Source organism: Anser cygnoides, chromosome 8, assembly GCF_040182565.1.
Source record: "Anser cygnoides isolate HZ-2024a breed goose chromosome 8, Taihu_goose_T2T_genome, whole genome shotgun sequence".
NCBI classification, from domain to species: Eukaryota; Metazoa; Chordata; class Aves; order Anseriformes; family Anatidae; genus Anser; species Anser cygnoides.
The window spans coordinates 610,249-629,333 of NC_089880.1; positions in this window are offsets into that span (position 1 = coordinate 610,249).

The following is a 19,085-nucleotide window of genomic DNA, read 5'->3' on the forward strand; positions in this document are numbered from 1 at the left end:
ATGCAGTGCAGTGAGTCCAGAGAGTGCACTGGCAGCACTTGGGATGCAGTGCAGTGAGTCCAAAGAGTGCACTGGCACCACTGAGTATGCAGTGCAGTTAGTCCATAGAGTGCACTGGCTCCACTGGGGATGCAGTGCAGTGAATCAAGAGAGTGCACAGGCACCACTGGGGATGCAGTGCAGTGAGTCCAGAGAGTGCAATGGAACCACTGGGGATGCAGTGCATTGAGTCCAGGGAGTGCACTGGCACTTCTGGGGATGTAGTGCAGTGAGTGCAGAGAGTGCACTGGCACAACAGGGGATGCACTGCAGTGACTCCAGAAAGTGCACTGGCACCACTGGGGATGCACTGCAGTGAGTCCAGAGAGTGCACTGGCACCACTGGGGATGCAGTGCAGTGAATCCAGAGAGTGCACTGGCACCACTGGGGATGCAGTGCAGTGAGTCCAGAGACTGCACTGGCACCACTGGGGATGCAGTGAGTCCAGACAGTGCACTGGCACCACTGGGGATGCACTGCAGTGAGTCCAGAGAGTGCAGTGGCACCATTGGGGATGCAGTGCACTGAGTTCAGAGAGTGCACTGGCACCACTGGGGATGCAGTGCACTGAGTCCAGAGAGTGCACTGGCACCACTGGGGATGCAGTTCAGTGAGTCCTGAGAGTGCAAAGGCACCACAAGGGATGCACTGCAGTGAGTCCAGAGAGTGCACTGGCACCACTGGGGATGCAGTGCAGTGAGTCCAGAGAGTGCACTGGCACCACTGGGGATGCACTACAGTGAGTCCAGAGAGTGCACTGGCACCACTGGGGATGCAGTGCAGTGACTCCAGAGAGTGCAGAGGCACCAATGTTGATGCAGTGCAGTGAGTGCAGAGAGTGCACTGGCACCAGTGCGGAAGCACTGCAGTGAGTCCAGAGAGTGCACTGGCACCACTGGGGATGCAGTGCAATGAGTCCAGAGAGTGCACTGGCACCACTGGGGATGCAGTGCAGTGAGTCCAGAGAGTGCACTGGCACCACTGGGGATGCAGTGCAGTGAGTCCAGAGAGTGCACTAGCACCAATGGGATGCAGTGCAGTGAGTCCAGAGAGTGCACTGGCGCCACTGGGGATGCACTGCAGTGAGTCCAGAGAGTGCACTGGCACCACTGGGGATGCAGTGCAGTGAGTCCAGAGAGTGCACTGGCACCACTGGGGATGCAGTGCAGTGACTCCAGAGAGTACACTGGCAACACTGGTGATGCAGTGCAGCGAGTCCAGAGAGTGCACTGGCACCACTGGGGATGCACCCCGGTGAGTCCAGAGAGTGCACTGGCACCACTGGGGATGCACCCCGGTGAGTCCAGAGAGTGCACTCGCACCACTGGGGATGCACTGCAGTGAGTCCAGAGAGTGCACTGGCCCCACAGGGGATGTAGTGCAGTGAGTCCACAGAGGGCACTGGCACCACTGGGGATGCAGCGCAGTGACTCCAGAGAGTGCACTGTCAGCACTGGGGATGCAGTGCAGTGAGTCCAGAGAGTGCACTGGCACCACTGGAGTTGCAGTGCAGTGAGTCCAGAGAGTGCCCTGGAACCACTGGGGATGCAGCGCAGTGACTACAGAGAGTGCACTGTCTCCACTGGGGATGCAGTGCAGTGAGTCCAGAGAATACACTGCCACCACTGGTGATGCAGTGCAGTGAGTCCAGAGAGTGCACTGTCAGCACTGGGGATGCAGTGCAGTGAGTCCAGAGAGTGCACTGGCACCACTGGGGATGCACTGCAGTGAGTCCAGAGAGTGCACTGGCACCACTGGGGATGCAGTGCAGTGAGTCCAGAGAGTGCACTGGCACAAAAGGGGATGCACTGCAGTGAGTCCAGAGAGTGCACTGGCACCACTGGGGATGCAATGCAGTAAGTCCAGAGAGTGCAGTGACACCACTGGGGATGCAGTGCAGTGAGTCCAGAGAGTGCACTGGCACCACTGGGGATGCAGTGCAGTGACTCCAGAGACTGCACTGGCACCACTGGGGATGCACTGCAGTGAGTCCAGAGAATGCACTGGCACCACTGGGGATTCAGTTCAGTGACTCGAAAGAGTGCACTGGCACCACTGGGGATGCACTGCAGTGAGTCCAGAGAGTGACCTGGCACCAATGGTGATGCAGTGCAGTGATCCAGAGAGTGCACTGGAACCACTGTGGATGCAGTGCAGTGAGTCCAGAGAGTGCGCTGGCACCACTGGGGATGCAGTGCAGTGAGTCCAAAGAGTGCACTGGCACCACTGGGTATGCAGTGCAGTTAGTCCATAGAGTGCACTGGCTCCACTGGGGATGCAGTGCAGTGACTCAAGAGAGTGCACAGGCACCACTGGGGATGCAGTGCAGTGAGTCCAGAGAGTGCAATGGCACCACTGGGGATGCACTGCAGTGAGTCCAGAGAGTACACTGGCACCACTGGGGATGCACTGCAGTGAGTCCAGAGAGTGTACTGGCACCACAGGGGATGCAGTGCAGTGAGTCCAGAGAGTGCACTGGCACCACTGGGGATGCACCCCGGTGAGTCCAGAGAGTGCACTGGCACCACTGGGGATGCAGTGAGTCCAGACAGTGCACTGGCACCACTGGGGATGCAGTGCAGTGAGTCCAGAGAGTGCAGTGGCACCATTGGGGATGCAGTGCACTGAGTTCAGAGAGTGCACTGGCACCACTGGGGATGCAGTGCACTGAGTCCAGAGAGTGCACTGGCACCACTGGGGATGCAGTGCGGTGAGTCCAGAGAGTACACTGGCACCACTGGGGATGCACCTCGGTGAGTCCAGAGAGTGCTCTGGGAACACCGGGGATGCAGTGCAGTGAGTGCAGAGAGTGCACTGGCACCACTGGGGATGCAGTGCAGTGAGTGCAGAGAGTGCACTGGCACCACTGGGGATGCACTGCAGTGACTCCAGAGAGTGCACTGGCACCACTGGGGATGCAGTGCAGTGAGTCCGGAGAGTGCACTGGCACCACTGGGGATGCACTGCAGTGAGTCCGGAGAGTGCACTGGCACCACTGGGGATGCACTGCAGTGAGTCCAGAGAGTGCACTGTCAGCACTGGGGATGCAGTGCAGTGAGTCCAGAGAGTGCACTGTCAGCACTGGGGATGCACTGCAGTGAGTCCAGAGAGTGCTCTGGGAACACTGGGGATGCAGTGCAGTGAGTGCAGAGAGTGCACTGGCACCACTGGGGATGCACTGCAGTGAGTCCAGAGAGTGCACTGGCACCACTGGGGATGCACTGCAGTGACTCAAAAGAGTGCACTGGCACCACTGAGGATGCACTGCAGTGAGTCCGGAGAGTGCACTGGCACCAATGGTGATGCAGTGCAGTGAGTCCAGAGAGTGCACTGGCACCACTGGGGATGCAGTGCAGTGAGTCCAGAGAGTGCACTGGCACCACTGGGGATGCAATGCAGTGAGTCCAGAGAGTGCACTGGCACCACTGGGGATGCACTGCAGTGATTCCAGAGAGTGCACTGGCACCACTGGGGATGCAGTGCAGTGAGTCCAGAGAGTGCACTGGCACCACTGGGGATGCACTGCAGTGACTCGACAGAGTGCACTGGCACCACTGCGGATGCACTGCAGTGAGTCCGGAGAGTGCCCTGGCACCAATGGTGATGCAGTGCAGTAAGTCCAGAGAGTGCAGTGACACCACTGGGGATGCAGTGCAGTGAGTCCAGAGAGTGCATTGGCACCACTGGGGATGCAATGCAGTGAGTCCAGAGAGTGCACTGGCACCACTGGAGATGAAGTGCAGTGAGTCCAGAGAGTGCACTGGCACCACTGGGGATGCAGTGCAGTGAGTGCAGAGAGTGCACTGGCACCACTGGGGATGCAGTGCAGTGAGTCCAGAGAGTGCACTGGCACCACTGGGGATGCACTGCAGTGAGTCCAGAGAGTGCACTGGCAGCACTGGGGATGCAGTGCAGTTGAGTCCAGAGAGTGCACTGGCACCACTGGGGATGCAGTGCAGTGAGTCCAGAGAGTGCACTGGCACCACTGGGATGCAGTGCAGTGAGTCCAGAGAGTGCACTGGCACCACAGGGGATACACTGCAGTGAGTCCAGAGAGTGCACTGGCACCACTGGGGACTCAGTGCAGTGAGTCCAGAGAGTGCACTGGCACCACTGGGGATGCAGTTCAGTGACTCGAAAGAGTGCACTGGCACCACTGGGGATGCACTGCAGTGAGTCCGGAGAGTGCCCTGGCACCAAAGGTTATGCAGTGCAGTGATCCAGAGAGTGCACTGGAACCACTGGGGATGCAGTGCAGTGAGTGCAGAGAGTGCACTGGCACCACTGGGGATGCAGTGCAGTGAGTCCAGAGAGTGCACTGGCACCACTGGGGATGCACTGCAGTGAGTCCAGAGAGTGCTCTGGGAACACTGGGGATGCAGTGCAGTGAGTGCAGAGAGTGCACTGGCACCACTGGGGATGCAGTGCAGTGAGTCCAGAGAGTGCACTGGCACCACTGGGGATGCACTGCAGTGACTCGAAAGAGTGCACTGGCACCACTGCGGATGCACTGCAGTGAGTCCGGAGAGTGCCCTGGCACCAACGGTGATGCAGTGCAGTGAGTCCAGAGAGTGCAGTGGCACCACTGGGGATGCAGTGCAGTGAGTCCAGAGAGTGCACTGGCACCACTGGGGATGCAGTGCAGTGAGTCCAGAGAGTGCACTGGCACCACTGGGGATGCACTGCAGTGAGTCCAGAGAGTGCACTGGCACCACTGGTGATGCAATGCAGTGAGTGCTGAGAGTGCACTGGCACCACTGGGGATGCACTGCAGTGAGTCCAGAGAGTGCACTGGCACCACTGGGGATGCACTGCAGTGACTCAAAAGAGTGCACTGGCACCACTGCGGATGCACTGCAGTGAGTCCGGAGAGTGCACTGGCACCAATGGTGATGCAGTGCAGTGAGTCCAGAGAGTGCACTGGCACCACTGGGGATGCAGTGCAGTGAGTCCAGAGAGTGCACTGGCACCACTGGGGATGCAATGCAGTGAGTCCAGAGAGTGCACTGGCACCACTGGGGATGCACTGCAGTGATTCCAGAGAGTGCACTGGCACCATTGGGGATGCAGTGCAGTGAGTCCAGAGAGTGCACTGGCACCACTGGGGATGCACTGCAGTGACTCAAAAGAGTGCACTGGCACCACTGCGGATGCACTGCAGTGAGTCCGGAGAGTGCCCTGGCACCAATGGTGATGCAGTGCAGTGAGTCCAGAGAGTGCAGTGACACCACTGGGGATGCAGTGCAGTGAGTCCAGAGAGTGCACTGGCACCACTGGGGATGCAATGCAGTGAGTCCAGAGAGTGCACTGGCACCACTGGGGATGAAGTGCAGTGAGTCCAGAGAGTGCACTGGCACCACTGGGGATGCACTGCAGTGAGTCCAGAGAGTGCACTGGCACCACTGGGGATGCACTGCAGTGAGTCCAGAGAGTGCACTGGCAGCACTGGGGATGCAGTGCAGTTGAGTCCAGAGAGTGCACTGGCACCTTGGGGATGCAGTGCAGTGAGTCCAGAGAGTGCACTGGCACCACTGGGATGCAGTGCAGTGAGTCCAGAGAGTGCACTGGCACCACAGGGGATACACTGCAGTGAGTCCAGAAAGTGCACTGGCACCACTGGGGATGCAGTGCAGTGAGTCCAGAGAGTACACTGTCACCACTGGGGATGCAGTGCAGTGAGTCCAGAGAGTGTACTGGCACCACAGGGGATGCAGTGCAGTGAGTCCAGAGAGTGCACTGGCACCACTGGGGATGCACCCCGGTGAGTCCAGAGAGTACACTGGCACCACTGGGGATGCAGTGCAGTGAGTCCAGAGACTGCACTGGCACCACTGGGGTTTTAATGCAGTGAGTCCAGAGAGTGCACTGGCACCAATGGGGATGCAGTGCTGTGAGTCCAGAGAGTGCACTGGCACCACTGGGGATGCAGTGAGTCCAGACAGTGCACTGGCACCACTGGGGATGCACTGCAGTGAGTCCAGACAGTGCACTGGCACCACTGGGGATGCAGTGCAGTGAGTCCAGAGAGTGCACTGGCACCACTGGGGATGCAGTGCAGTGAGTCCAGAGAGTGCTCTGGCACCACTGAGCTACACTGCAGTGAGTCCAGTAGTTGCACTGGCACCACTGGGGATGCACTGCTGTGAGTCCAGAGACTACACTGGCACCACTGGGGATGCACTGCAGTGAGTCCACAGAGTGCACTGGCACCACTGGGGATGCACTGCAGTGAGTCCAGAGAGTGCACTGGCACCACTGGGGATGCAGTGCAGTGAGTCCAGAGAGTGCACTGGCATCACTTGGGATGCACTGCAAAGAGCTCAGAGAGTGCACTGGCACCACTGGGGATGCACTGCAGTGAGTCCAGAGAGTGCACTGGCACCACTGGGGATGCACTGCAGTGAGTCCAGAGAGTGCAGTGGCACCATTGGGGATGCAGTGCACTGAGTTCAGAGAGTGCACTGGCACCACTGGGGATGCAGTGCACTGAGTCCAGAGAGTGCACTGGCACCACTGGGGATGCAGTGCAGTGAGTCCAGAGAGTGCACTGGCACCACTGGGGATGCAGTGCAGTGAGTCCAGAGAGTGCACTGGCACCACTGGGTATGCAGTGCAGTTAGTCCACAGAGTGCACTGGCTCCACTGGGGATGCAGTGCAGTGACTCAAGAGAGTGCACAGGTACCACTGGGGATGCAGTGCAGTGAGTCCAGAGAGTGCAATGGAACCACTGGGGATGCAGTGCAGTGACTCCAGAGAGTGCAGAGGCACCACTGTTGATGCAGTGCAGTGAGTGCAGAGAGTGCACTGGCACCAGTGCGGAAGCACTGCAGTGAGTCCAGAGAGTGCACTGGCACCACTGGGGATGCACTGCAGTGAGTCCAGAGAGTGCACTGGCACCACTGGGGATGCAGTGCAGTGAGTCCAGAGAGTGCACTGGCACCACTGGGGATGCAGTGCAGTGAGTCCCGAGAGTGCACTAGCACCAATGGGATGCAGTGCAGTGAGTCCAGAGAGTGCACTGGCGCCACTGGGGATGCACTGCAGTGAGTCCAGAGAGTGCACTGGCACTTCTGGGGATGCAGTGCAGTGAGTCCAGAGAGTGCACTGGCACCACTGGGGATGCAGTGCAGTGACTCCAGAGAGTGCACTGGCATCACTGGGGATGCACTGCAGTGAGTCCACAGAGTGCACTGGCACCACTGGGGATGCAGTGCAGTGAGTCCAGAGAGTGCACTGGCACCACTGGGGATGCAGTGCAGTGAGTCCAGAGAGTGCACTGGCACCACAGGGGATGCAGTGCAGTGAGTCCAGAGAGTGCACTGGCACCACTGGGGATGCACTGCAGTGAGTCCAGAGAGTGCACTGGCCCCACAGGGGATGTAGTGCAGTGAGTCCACAGAGTGCACTGGCACCACTGGGGATGCAGCGCAGTGACTCCAGAGAGTGCACTGGCACCACTGGGGATGCAGTGCAGTGAGTCCAGAGAGTGCACTGGCACAAAAGGGGATGCACTGCAGTGAGTCCAGAGAGTGCACTGGCACCACTGGGGATGCAGTGCAGTGAGTCCAGAGAGTGCACTGTCAGCACTGGGGATGCAGTGCAGTGAGTCCAGAGAGTGCACTGGCACCACTGGGGATGCACTGCAGTGACTCCAGAGACTGCACTGGCACCAATGGGGATGCACTGCAGAGAGTCCGGAGAGTGCCCTGGCACCAATGGTGATGCAGTGCAGTGATCCAGAGAGTGCACTGGAACCACTGGGGATGCAGTGCAGTGAGTCCAGAGAGTGCACTGGCACCACTGGGGATGCAGTGCAGTGAGTCCAAAGAGTGCACTGGCACCACTGGGTATGCAGTGCAGTTAGTCCATAGAGTGCACTGGCTCCACTGGGGATGCAGTGCAGTGACTCAAGAGAGTGCACAGGCACCACTGGGGATGCACTGCAGTGATTCCAGAGAGTGCACTGTCACCACTGGGGATGCAGTGCAGTGAGTCCAGAGAGTACACTGGCACCTCAGGGGCTGCACTGCAGTGAGTCCAGAGAGTGCACTGGCACCACTGGGGATGCACCTCGGTGATTCCAGAGAGTGCTCTGGGAACACCGGGGATGCAGTGCAGTGAGTGCAGAGAGTGCACTGGCACCACTGGGGATGCAGTGCAGTGAGTGCAGAGAGTGCACTGGCACCACTGGGGATGCAGTGCAGTGAGTCCAGAGAGTGCACTGGCACCACTGGGGATGCAGTGCAGTGAGTCCGGAGAGTGCACTGGCACCACTGGGGATGCAGTGCAGTGAGTCCGGAGAGTGCACTGGCACCACTGGGGATGCACTGCAGTGAGTCCAGAGAGTGCACTGTCAGCAATGGGGATGCAGTGCAGTGAGTCCAGAGAGTGCACTGTCACCACTGGGGATGCAGTGCAGTGAGTCCAGAGAGTGCACTGGCACCACTGGGGATGCAGTGCAGTGAGTCCAGAGAGTGCACTGGCACCACTGGGGATGCACTGCAATGAGTCCAGAGAATGCACTGGCTTTAATGGGGATGCAGTGCAGTAACTCGAAAGAGTGCACTGGCACCACTGCGGATGCACACAGTGAGTCCGGAGAGTGCCCTGGCACCAATGGTGATGCAGTGCAGTGAGTCCAAAGAGTGCAGTGGCACCATTGGGGATGCAGTGCAGTGAGTCCAGAGAGTGCACTGGCACCACTGGGGATGCACTGCAGTGAGTCCAGAGAGTGCACTGGCACCACTGGGGATGCACTGCAGTGAGTCCAGAGAGTGCTCTGGGAACACTGGGGATGCAGTGCAGTGAGTGCAGAGAGTGCACTGACACCACTGGGGATGCAGTGCAGTGAGTCCAGAGAGTGCACTGGCACCACTTGGGATGCACTGCAGTGACTCGAAAGAGTGCACTGGCACCACTGCGGATGCACTGCAGTGAGTCCGGAGAGTGCCCTGGCACCAACGGTGATGCAGTGCAGTGAGTCCAGAGAGTGCCCTGGCACCACTGGGGATGCAGTGCAGTGAGTCCAGAGAGTGCACTGGCACCACTGGGGATGCAATCCAGTGAGTCCAGAGAGTGCACTGGCACCACTGGGGATGAAGTGCAGTGAGTCCAGAGAGTGCACTGGCACCACTGGGGATGCAGTGCAGTGAGTCCAGAGAGTGCACTGGCACCACTGGGGATGCACTGCAGTGAGTCCAGAGAGTGCACTGGCACCACTGGGGATGCACTGCAGTGAGTCCAGAGAGTGCACTGGCAGCACTGGGGATGCAGTGCAGTGACTCCAGAGAGTGCAGAGGCACCACTGTTGATGCAGTGCTGCGACTCCAGAGAGTGCACTGGCACCACTGGGGATGCAGTGCAGTGAGTCCAGAGAGTGCACTGGCACCACTGGGGATGCACTGCAGTGAGTCCAGAGAGTGCACTGGCACCACTGGTGATGCAGTGCAGTGAGTGCAGAGAGTGCACTGGCACCACTGGGGATGCACTGCAGTGAGTCCAGAGAGTGCACTGGCACCACTGGGGATGCACTGCAGTGACTCAAAAGAGTGCACTGGCACCACTGCGGATGCACTGCAGTGAGTCCGGAGAGTGCACTGGCACCAATGGTGATGCAGTGCAGTGAGTCCAGAGAGTGCAGTGGCACCACTGGGGATGCAGTGCAGTGAGTCCAGAGAGTGCACTGGCACCACTGGGGATGCAATGCAGTGAGTCCAGAGAGTGCACTGTCAGCACTGGGGATGCAGTGCAGTGAGTCCAGAGAGTGCACTGGCACCACAGGGGATGCACTGCAGTGATTCCAGAGAGTGCACTGGCACCACTGGGGATGCAGTGCAGTGAGTCCAGAGAGTGCACTGGCACCACTGGGGATGCACTGCAGTGACTCGAAAGAGTGCACTGGCACCACTGCGGATGCACTGAAGTGAGTCCGGAGAGTGCCCTGGCACCAATGGTGATGCAGTGCAGTGAGTCCAGAGAGTGCAGTGACACCACTGGGGATGCAGTGCAGTGAGTCCAGAGAGTGCACTGGCACCACTGGGGATGCAATGCAGTGAGTCCAGAGAGTGCACTGGCACCACTGGGGATGAAGTGCAGTGAGTCCAGAGAGTGCACTGGCACCACTGGGGATGCAGTGCAGTGAGTCCAGAGAGTGCACTGGCACCACTGGGGATGCACTGCAGTGAGTCCAGAGAGTGCACTGGCACCATTGGGGATGCAGTGCAGTTGAGTCCAGAGAGTGCACTGGCACCTTGGGGATGCAGTGCAGTGAGTCCAGAGAGTGCACTGGCACCACTGGGGATGCAGTGCAGTGAGTCCAGAGAGTGCACTGGCACCAGTGGGGGTGCACTGCAGTGAGTCCAGAGAGTGCACTGGCACCACTGGAGTTGCAGTGCAGTGAGTCCAGAGAGTGCACTGGCACCACTGGGCATGCAGTGCAGTGAGTGCAGAGAGTGCCCTGGCACCACTGGGGATGCAGTGCAGTGAGTCCAGAGAGTGCACTGGCACCACTGGGGATGCAGTGAGTCCAGAGAGAGCACTAGCACCACTGGGGATGCACCCCGGTGAGCCCAGAGATTACACTGGCACCACTGGGGATGCAGTGCAGTGAGTCCAGAGAGTGCAATGGCACCACTGGGGATGCACTGCAGTGAGTCCAGAGAGTGCACTGGCACCACTGGGGATGCACTGCAGTGAGTCCAGAGAGTGCAGTGGCACCATTGGGGATGCAGTGCACTGAGTTCAGAGAGTGCACTGGCACCACTGGGGATGCAGTGCACTGAGTCCAGAGAGTGCACTGGCACCACTGGGGATGCAGTGCAGTGAGTCCTGAGAGTGCAAAGGCACTATAAGGGATGCACTGCAGTGAGTCCAGAGAGTGCACTGGCTCCACTGGGGATGCAGTGCAGTGAGTCCAGAGAGTGCACTGGCACCACTGGGGATGCAGTGCAGTGAGTCCAGAGAGTGCACTGGCACCACTGGGGATGCAGTGCAGTGACTCCAGAGAGTGCAGAGGCACCACTGTTGATGCAGTGCAGTGAGTGCAGAGAGTGCACTGGCACCAGTGCGGAAGCACTGCAGTGAGTCCAGAGAGTGCACTGGCACCACTGGGGATGCACTGCAGTGAGTCCAGAGAGTGCACTGGCACAACTGGGGATGCAGTGCAGTGAGTCCAGAGAATGCACTGGCTTTAATGGGGATGCAGTGCAGTGACTCGAAAGAGTGCACTGGCACAACTGGGGATGCACTGCAGTGAGTCCGGAGAGTGCCCTGGCACCAATGGTGATGCAGTGCAGTGGGTCTAGAGAGTGCAGTGGCACCACTGGGGATGCAGTGCAGTGAGTCCAGAGAGTGCACTGGCACCAGTGGGGATGCAGTGCAGTGAGTCCAGAGAGTGCACTGGCACCACTGGGGATGCAGTGCAGTGAGTCCAGAGAGTGCACTGGCACCACTGGGGATGCAATGCAGTGATTCCAGAGAGTGCACTGGCACCACCGGGGATGCAGTGCAGTGAGTCCAGAGAGTGCACTGGCACCACTGGGAATGAAGTGCAGTGAGTCCAGAGAGTGCACTGGCACCACTGGGGATGCAGTGCAGTGAGTCCAGAGAGTGCACTGGCACCACTGGGAATGCAGTGCAGTGAGTCCAGAGAGTGCACTGGCACCACTGGGGATGCAGTGCAGTGAGTCCAGAGAGTGCACTGGCACCAATGGTGATGCAGTGCAGTGAGTCCAGAGAGTGCACTGGCACCACTGGCGATGCAGTGCAGTGAGTCCAGAGAGTGCACTGGCACCACTGGGGATGCAGTACAGTGAGTCCAGAGAGTGCACTGGCACCACTGGGGATGCACTGCAGTGAGTCCAGAGAGTGCACTGGCACCACTGGGATGCAGTGCAGTGAGTCCAGAGAGTGCACTGGCACCACTGGGGATGCAGTGCAGTGAGTCCAGAGAGTGCACTGGCACCACTGGGGATGCACTGCAGTGACTCAAAAGAGTGCACTGGCAGCACTGCGGATGCGCTGCAGTGAGTCCGGAGAGTGCACTGGCACCACTGGGGATGCAGTGCAGTGAGTCCAGAGAGTGCAGTGGCACCACTGGGGATGCAGTGCAGTGAGTCCAGAGAGTGCACTGGCACCACTGGGGATGCAATACAGTGAGTCCAGAGAGTGCACTGGCACCACTGGGGATGCAGTGCAGTGAGTCCAGAGAGTGCACTGGCACCACTGGGGATGCACTGCAGTGATTCCAGAGAGTGCACTGGCACCACTGGGGATGCAGTGCAGTGAGTCCAGAGAGTGCACTGGCACCACTGGGGATGCACTGCAGTGACTCGAAAGAGTGTACTGGCACCACTGGGGATGCAATGCAGTGAGTCCAGAGAGTGCACTGGCACCACTGGGGATGAAGTGCAGTGAGTCCAGAGAGTGCACTGGCACCACTGGGGATGCAGTGCAGTGAGTCCAGAGAGTGCACTGGCACCACTGGGGATGCACTGCAGTGAGTCCAGAGAGTGCACTGGCAGCACTGGGGATGCAGTGCAGTTGAGTCCAGAGAGTGCAATGGCACATTGTGGATGCAGTGCAGTGAGTCCAGAGAGTGCACTGGCACCACTGGGGATGCAGTGTAGTGAGTCCAGAGAGTGCACTGGCACCAGTGGGGGTGCACTGCAGTGAGTCCAGAGAGTACACTGGCACCACTGGGGATGCACTGCAGTGAGGGCAGAGAGTGCACTGGGACCACAGGGGATGCAGTGCAGTGAGTGCAGAGAGTGCACTGGCACCACTGGGGATGCACTGCAGTGAGTGCAGAGAGTGCACTGGCACCACTGGGGATGCACTGCAGTGAGGGCAGAGAGTGCACTGGGACCACAGGGGATGCAGTGCAGTGAGTCCAGAGAGTGCCCTGGCACCACTGGGGATGCAGTGCAGTGAGTCCAGAGAGTGCACTGGCACCACTGAGGATGCAGTGCAGTGAGTCCAGAGAGTGCACTGGCACCACTGGGGATGCAGTGCAGTGAGTCCAGAGAGTGCACTGGCACCACATGTGATGCAGTGCAGTGAGTACAGAGAGTGCACTGGCACCACAGGGGATGCACTGCAGTGATTCCAGAGAGTGCACTGGCACCACTGGGAATGCAGTGCAGTGAGTCCAGAGAGTGCACTGGCACCACTGGGGATGCAGTGCGGTGAGTTCAGAGAGTGCACTGGCACCACTGGGGATGCAGTGCAGTGAGTCCAGAGAGTGCACTGGCACCACATGTGATGCAGTGCAGTGAGTACAGAGAGTGCACTGGCACCACAGGGGATGCACTGCAGTGATTCCAGAGAGTGCACTGGCACCACTGGGAATGCAGTGCAGTGAGTCCAGAGAGTGCACTGGCACCACTGGGGATGCACTGCAGTGAGTCCAGAGAGTGCACTGGCACCACTCGGGATGCAGTGCAGTGAGTCCAGAGAGTGCACTGGCACCTTGGGGATGCACTGCAGTGAGTCCAGAGAGTACACTGGCACCACTGGGGATGCAGTGCAGTCAGTCCAGAGAGTGCACTGGCACCACTGGGGATGTAGTGCAGTGACTCCAGAGAGTGCACTGGCACCACTGGGGATGCAGTGCGGTGAGTCCAGAGAGTGCACTGGCACCACTGGGGATGCACTGCAGTGAGTCCAGAGAGTGCACTGGCACCAGTGGGGATGCAGTGCAGTGAGTCCAGAGAGTGCACTGGCACCACTGGGGATGCACTGCACTGAGTCCAGAGAGTGCACTGGCACCACTGGGGATGCAGTGCAGTGAGTCCAGAGAGTGCACTGGCACCACTGGCGATGCAGTGCAGTGAGTCCAGAGAGTGCACTGGCACCACTGGGGATGCAGTACAGTGAGTCCAGAGAGTGCACTGGCACCACTGGGGATGCAGTGCAGTGAGTCCAGAGAGTGCACTGGCACCACTGGGATGCAGTGCAGTGAGTCCAGAGAGTGCACTGGCACCACTGGGGATGCAGTGCAGTGAGTCCAGAGAGTGCTCTGGCACCACTATTGATGCAGTGCAGTGAGTCCAGTGAGTGCACTGGCACCACTGGGGATGCACTGCAGTGAGTCCAGTGAGTGCACTGGCACCACTGGGGATGCAGTGCAGTGAGTCCAGAGAGTGCAATGGCACCACTGGGGATGCACGTCAGTGAGTCCAGAGAGTGCACTCTCTGGACTTGCCGGGGTGCATCCCCAGTGGTGCCAGTGCACTCTCTGGACTCACGGGGTTGCATCCCCAGTGGTGCCAGTGCACTCTCTGGACTCACTGCACTGCATCCCCAGTGTTGCCAGTGCACTCTCTGCACTCACTGCACTGCATCAATAGTGGTTCCAGTGCACTCTCTGAACTCACTGCAGTGCATCCCCAGATGTGCCAGTGCACTCTCTGGACTCGCGGCAATGCATCCCCAGTGGTGCCAGTGCACTCTCTGGACTCACTGCACTGCATCCCCAGTGGTGACAGTGCACTCTCTGGACTTGCCGGGGTGCATCCCCAGTGGTGCCAGTGCAGTCTCTGTGTTAGTGTTGGGGAGAATCGAATGGATGTTTTACTAATGTCTCTTAGGTAATGGGACCTACAGTATAATTAAGCATTGCCAAATGTACTTACATTATCAATTAATCTATGTATACTGGATACTTAGGGAGTACATTGAACAATCAAAAGAATCATTGAAGGGGAACCTTGGGAGGGAACAGGTACAACCTGACCTTGGATAAGGGCCTGGAAATGATGAAATGAGTTGAAGCAGAACCAAGAAGCGGAGGGAGCATGCGTCGAGTAAGAAAGGTGAAAAGTTTAGCGGAGAGGAAGACTCCTTACTTCATCTGCACGACCACCTGGACGACCACCAGAGTGCGCCACGCATGTGCAAAGGGGAGGGGAGCTAATTAGAATGAAAAGCGAGGCTGCTGTTGCAACCTGTAATGAATATGTATACCTGACGCAATATTGTATGTATAAATAACGGCTGGGAAGTAACGGGACTTGAAGCCAGATTTGGGCACCTGCCCCGGCTTCCAGCGCTGAATAAAGCACCTTCATATAATCACTTGGTGATTATGTGGTTGCTAGGCTAACATCTGGACTCAGTGCAGTGCATCCCCAGCGGTGCCAGTGCACTCTCTGGAGTCACTGCAGTGCATCCCCAGTGGTGCCAGTGCACTCCCTGGACTCACTGCAGTGCATCCCCAGTGGTGCCAGTGCACTCTCTGGACTCACTGCATTGCATCCCCAGTGGTGCCAGTGCACTCTCTGGACTCACTGCAGTGCATACCCAGTGGTGCCAGTGCACTCTCTGGACTCACTGCAGTGCATCCCCAATCGTACCAGTGCACTCTCTGGACTCACTGCACTGCATCCCCAGTGGTACCAGTGCACTCTCTGGACTCACTGCACTGCATCCCCAGTGGTGCCAGTGCACTCTCTGGACTCACTGCACTGCATCCCCAGTGGTGCCAGTGCACTCTCTGGACTCACTGCACTGCATCCCCAGTGGTGACAGTGCACTCTCTGGACTTGCCGGGGTGCATCCCCAGTGGTGCCAGTGCACTCTCTGGAGTCACCGGGGTGCATCCCCAGAGGTGCCAGTGCACTCTCTGGACTCACTGCACTACATCCCCAGTGGTGCCAGTTCACTCTCTGGACTCACTGAACTGAATCCCCAGTGGTGCCAGTGCACTCTCTGGACTCACTGTACTGCATCCCCAGTGGTGCCTGTGAAGTCTCTGGACTCACTGCAGTGCATCCCCAGTGGTGCCAGTGCAATCTCAGGACTCACAGCAGTGCAGCTGCAGTTGGTGCCAGTGCACTCTCTGGACTCACTGCACTGCATCCCCAGTGCTGACAGTGCACTCTCTGGACTCACTGCACTGCATCCCCAGTGGTGCCAGTGTACTCTCTGGACTCAGTGGACTGCATCCCCAGTGGTGCCAGTGCACTCTCTGGACTCACTGCAGTGCATCCCCAGTGGTGCCAGTGCACTCTCTGGACTCACTGCACTGCATCCCCAGTGGTGCCAGTGCACTCTCTGTACTCACTGCAGTGCATTCCCTTTTGTGCCAGTGCACTCTCTGCACTCACTGCACTGCATCCCCAGTGGTGCCAGTGCACTCTCTGGACTCACTGCACTGCATCACCAGTGGTGCCTGTGAAGTCTCTGGTCTCACTGCACTGCATCCCCAGTGGTGCCAGTGCACTCTCTGGACTCACTGCACTGCATCCCCATTGCTGACAGTGCCCTCTCTGGACTCAGTGCACTGCATCCCCAGTGGTGCCAGTTCACTCTCTGGACTAAATTCACTGCATCCCCAGTGGTGCCAGTGGCTCTCTGGACTCATTGCACTGCATCACCAGTGGTGCCAGTGCACTCTCTGGACTCACTGCAGTGCATCCACAGTGGCGCCAGTGTACTCTCTGGACTCACTGCAGTGCATCCCCAGTGGTGCCAGTGCACCCTCTGCACTCACGGCACTGCATCCCCAGTGGTGCCAGTGCACTCTCTGGACTCACTGCACTGCATCCCCAGTGGTGCCAGTGCACTCTCTGGACTCACTGCACTGCACCACCAGTGGTGCCAGTGTACTCTGTGGACTCACTGCACTGCATCCCCAGTGGTGCCAGTGCACTCTCTGGACTCACTGCACTGCATCCCGAGTGGTGCCAGTGCACTCTCTGGACTCACTGCAGTGCATCCCCAGTGGTGCCAGTGCACTCTCTGGACTCACTGCAGTGCATCCCCAGTGGTGCCAGTGCACTCTCTGGACTCACTGCACTGCATCCCCAGTGGTGCCAGTGCACTCTCTGGACTCCACTGCAGTGTATCCCCTGTGGTGCCAGTGCACTCTGTGGACTCAGTGCACTGCATCCCAGTGGTGCCAGTGCACTCTCTGGACTCACTGCAGTGCATCCCCAGTGGTGCCAGTGCACTCTCTGGACTCACTGCACTGCATCCCAATGGTGCCAGTGCACTCTCTGGACTCACTGCACTGCATCCCCAGTGGTGCCAGTGCACTCTCTGGACTCACTGCACTGCATCCCCAGTGGTGCCAGTGCACTCTCTGGACTCACTGCACTGCATCCCCAGTGGTGACAGTGCACTCTCTGCACTCACTGCAGTGCATCCCCAGTGGTGCCAGTGCACTCTCTGGACTTGCCGGGGTGCATCCCCAGTGGTGCCAGTGCACTCTCGGGACTCACTGCATTCCCAGTGGTGCCAGGGCACTCTCTGGACTCACTACACTGCATCCCCAGTGGTGCCTGTGAAGTCTCTGGACTCACTGTAGTGCATCCCCAATGGTGCCAGTGCACTCTCTGGACTCACTGCACTGCATCCCCAGTGGTGCCACTGTACTCTCTGGACTCACTACACTGCATCCCCAGTGGTGCCAGTGCCCTCTGTGGACTCAGTGCACTACATCCCCTGTGGTGCCAGTGCACTCTCTGGACTCACTGCACTGCATACCCAGTGCTGCCAGTGCACTCTCTGGACTCACTGCACTGCATCCCCAGTGGTGCCTGTGAAGTCTCTGGTCTCACAGCACTGCATCCCCAGTGGTGCCAGTGCACTCTCTGGACTCACTGCACTGCATCCCCATTGCTGACAGTGCCCTCTCTGGACTCAGTGCACTGCATCCCCAGTGGTGCCAGTTCACTCTCTGGACTAAATGCACTGCACCCCTAGTGGTGCCAGTGGCTCTCTGGACTCATTGCACTGCATCACCAGTGGTGCCAGTGCACTCTCTGGACTCACTGCAGTGCATCCACAGTGGCGCCAGTGTACTCTCTTAACTCACTGCACTGCATCCCCAGTTGTGCCAGTGCACTCTCTGGACTCACTGAACTGCATCCCCAAGGTGCCAGTGCACTCTCTGGACTCACTGCACTGCATCCCCAGTGGTGCCAGTGCACTCTCTGGACTCACTGCACTGCATCCCCAGTGGTGACAGTGCACTCTCTGGACTCACTGCACTGCATCCCCCGTGGTGCCAGTGCACTCTCTGGACTCACTGCACTGCATCCCCAGTGGTGCCAGTGCACTCTCTGAAAACACCGGGGTGCAACCGCAGCGGTGCCAGTGCACTCTCTGCACTCACGGCACTGCATCCCAAGTGGTGCCAGTGCACTCTCTGGACTCACTGCAGTGTATCCCCTGTGGTGCCAGTGCACTCTGTGGACTCAGTGCACTGCATCCCAGTGGTGCCAGTGCACTCTCTGGACTCACTGCAGTGCATCCCCAGTGGTGCCAGTGCACTCTCTGGACTCACTGCACTGCATCCCAGTGGTGCCAGTGCACTCTCTGGACTCACTGCAGTGCATCCCCAGTGGTGCCAGTGCACTCTCTGGACTCACTGCACTGCATCCCCAGTGGTGCCAGTGCACTCTCTGGACTCACTGTACTGCATCCCCAGTGGTGCCAGTGCACTCTCTGGACTCACTGCACTGCATCCCCAGTGGTGCCAGTGCACTCTCTGGACTCACTGCACTGCATACCCAGTGGTGCCAGTGCACTCTCTGGACTCACTGCAGTGCATCCCCAGTGGTGCCAGTGCACTCTCTGCACTCACTGCACTGCATCCCCAGTGGTGCCAGTGCACTCTCTGGACTCAATGCACTGCATCCCCAGTGGTGCCAGTGCACTCTCTGGACTTGCCGGGGTGCATCCCCAGTGGTGCCAGTGCACTGTCTGGACTCACTGCACTGCATCCCCAGTGCTGACAGTGCACTCTGTGGACTCACTGCATTCCCAGTGGTGCCAGGGCACTCTCTGGACTCACTGCACTGCATCCCCAGTGGTGCCACTGTACTCTCTTTACTCACTGCACTGCATCCCCAGTGGTGCCAGTGCACTCTCTGGACTCACTGCACTGCATCCCCAGTGGTGCCAGTGCACTCTCTGGACTCACTGCACTGCATCCCCAGTGGTGCCAGTGCACTCTCTGGACTCACTGCACTGCATCCCCAGTGGTGCCAGTGCACTCTCTGGACTCACTGCAGTGCATCCCCAGTGGTGCCAGTGCAC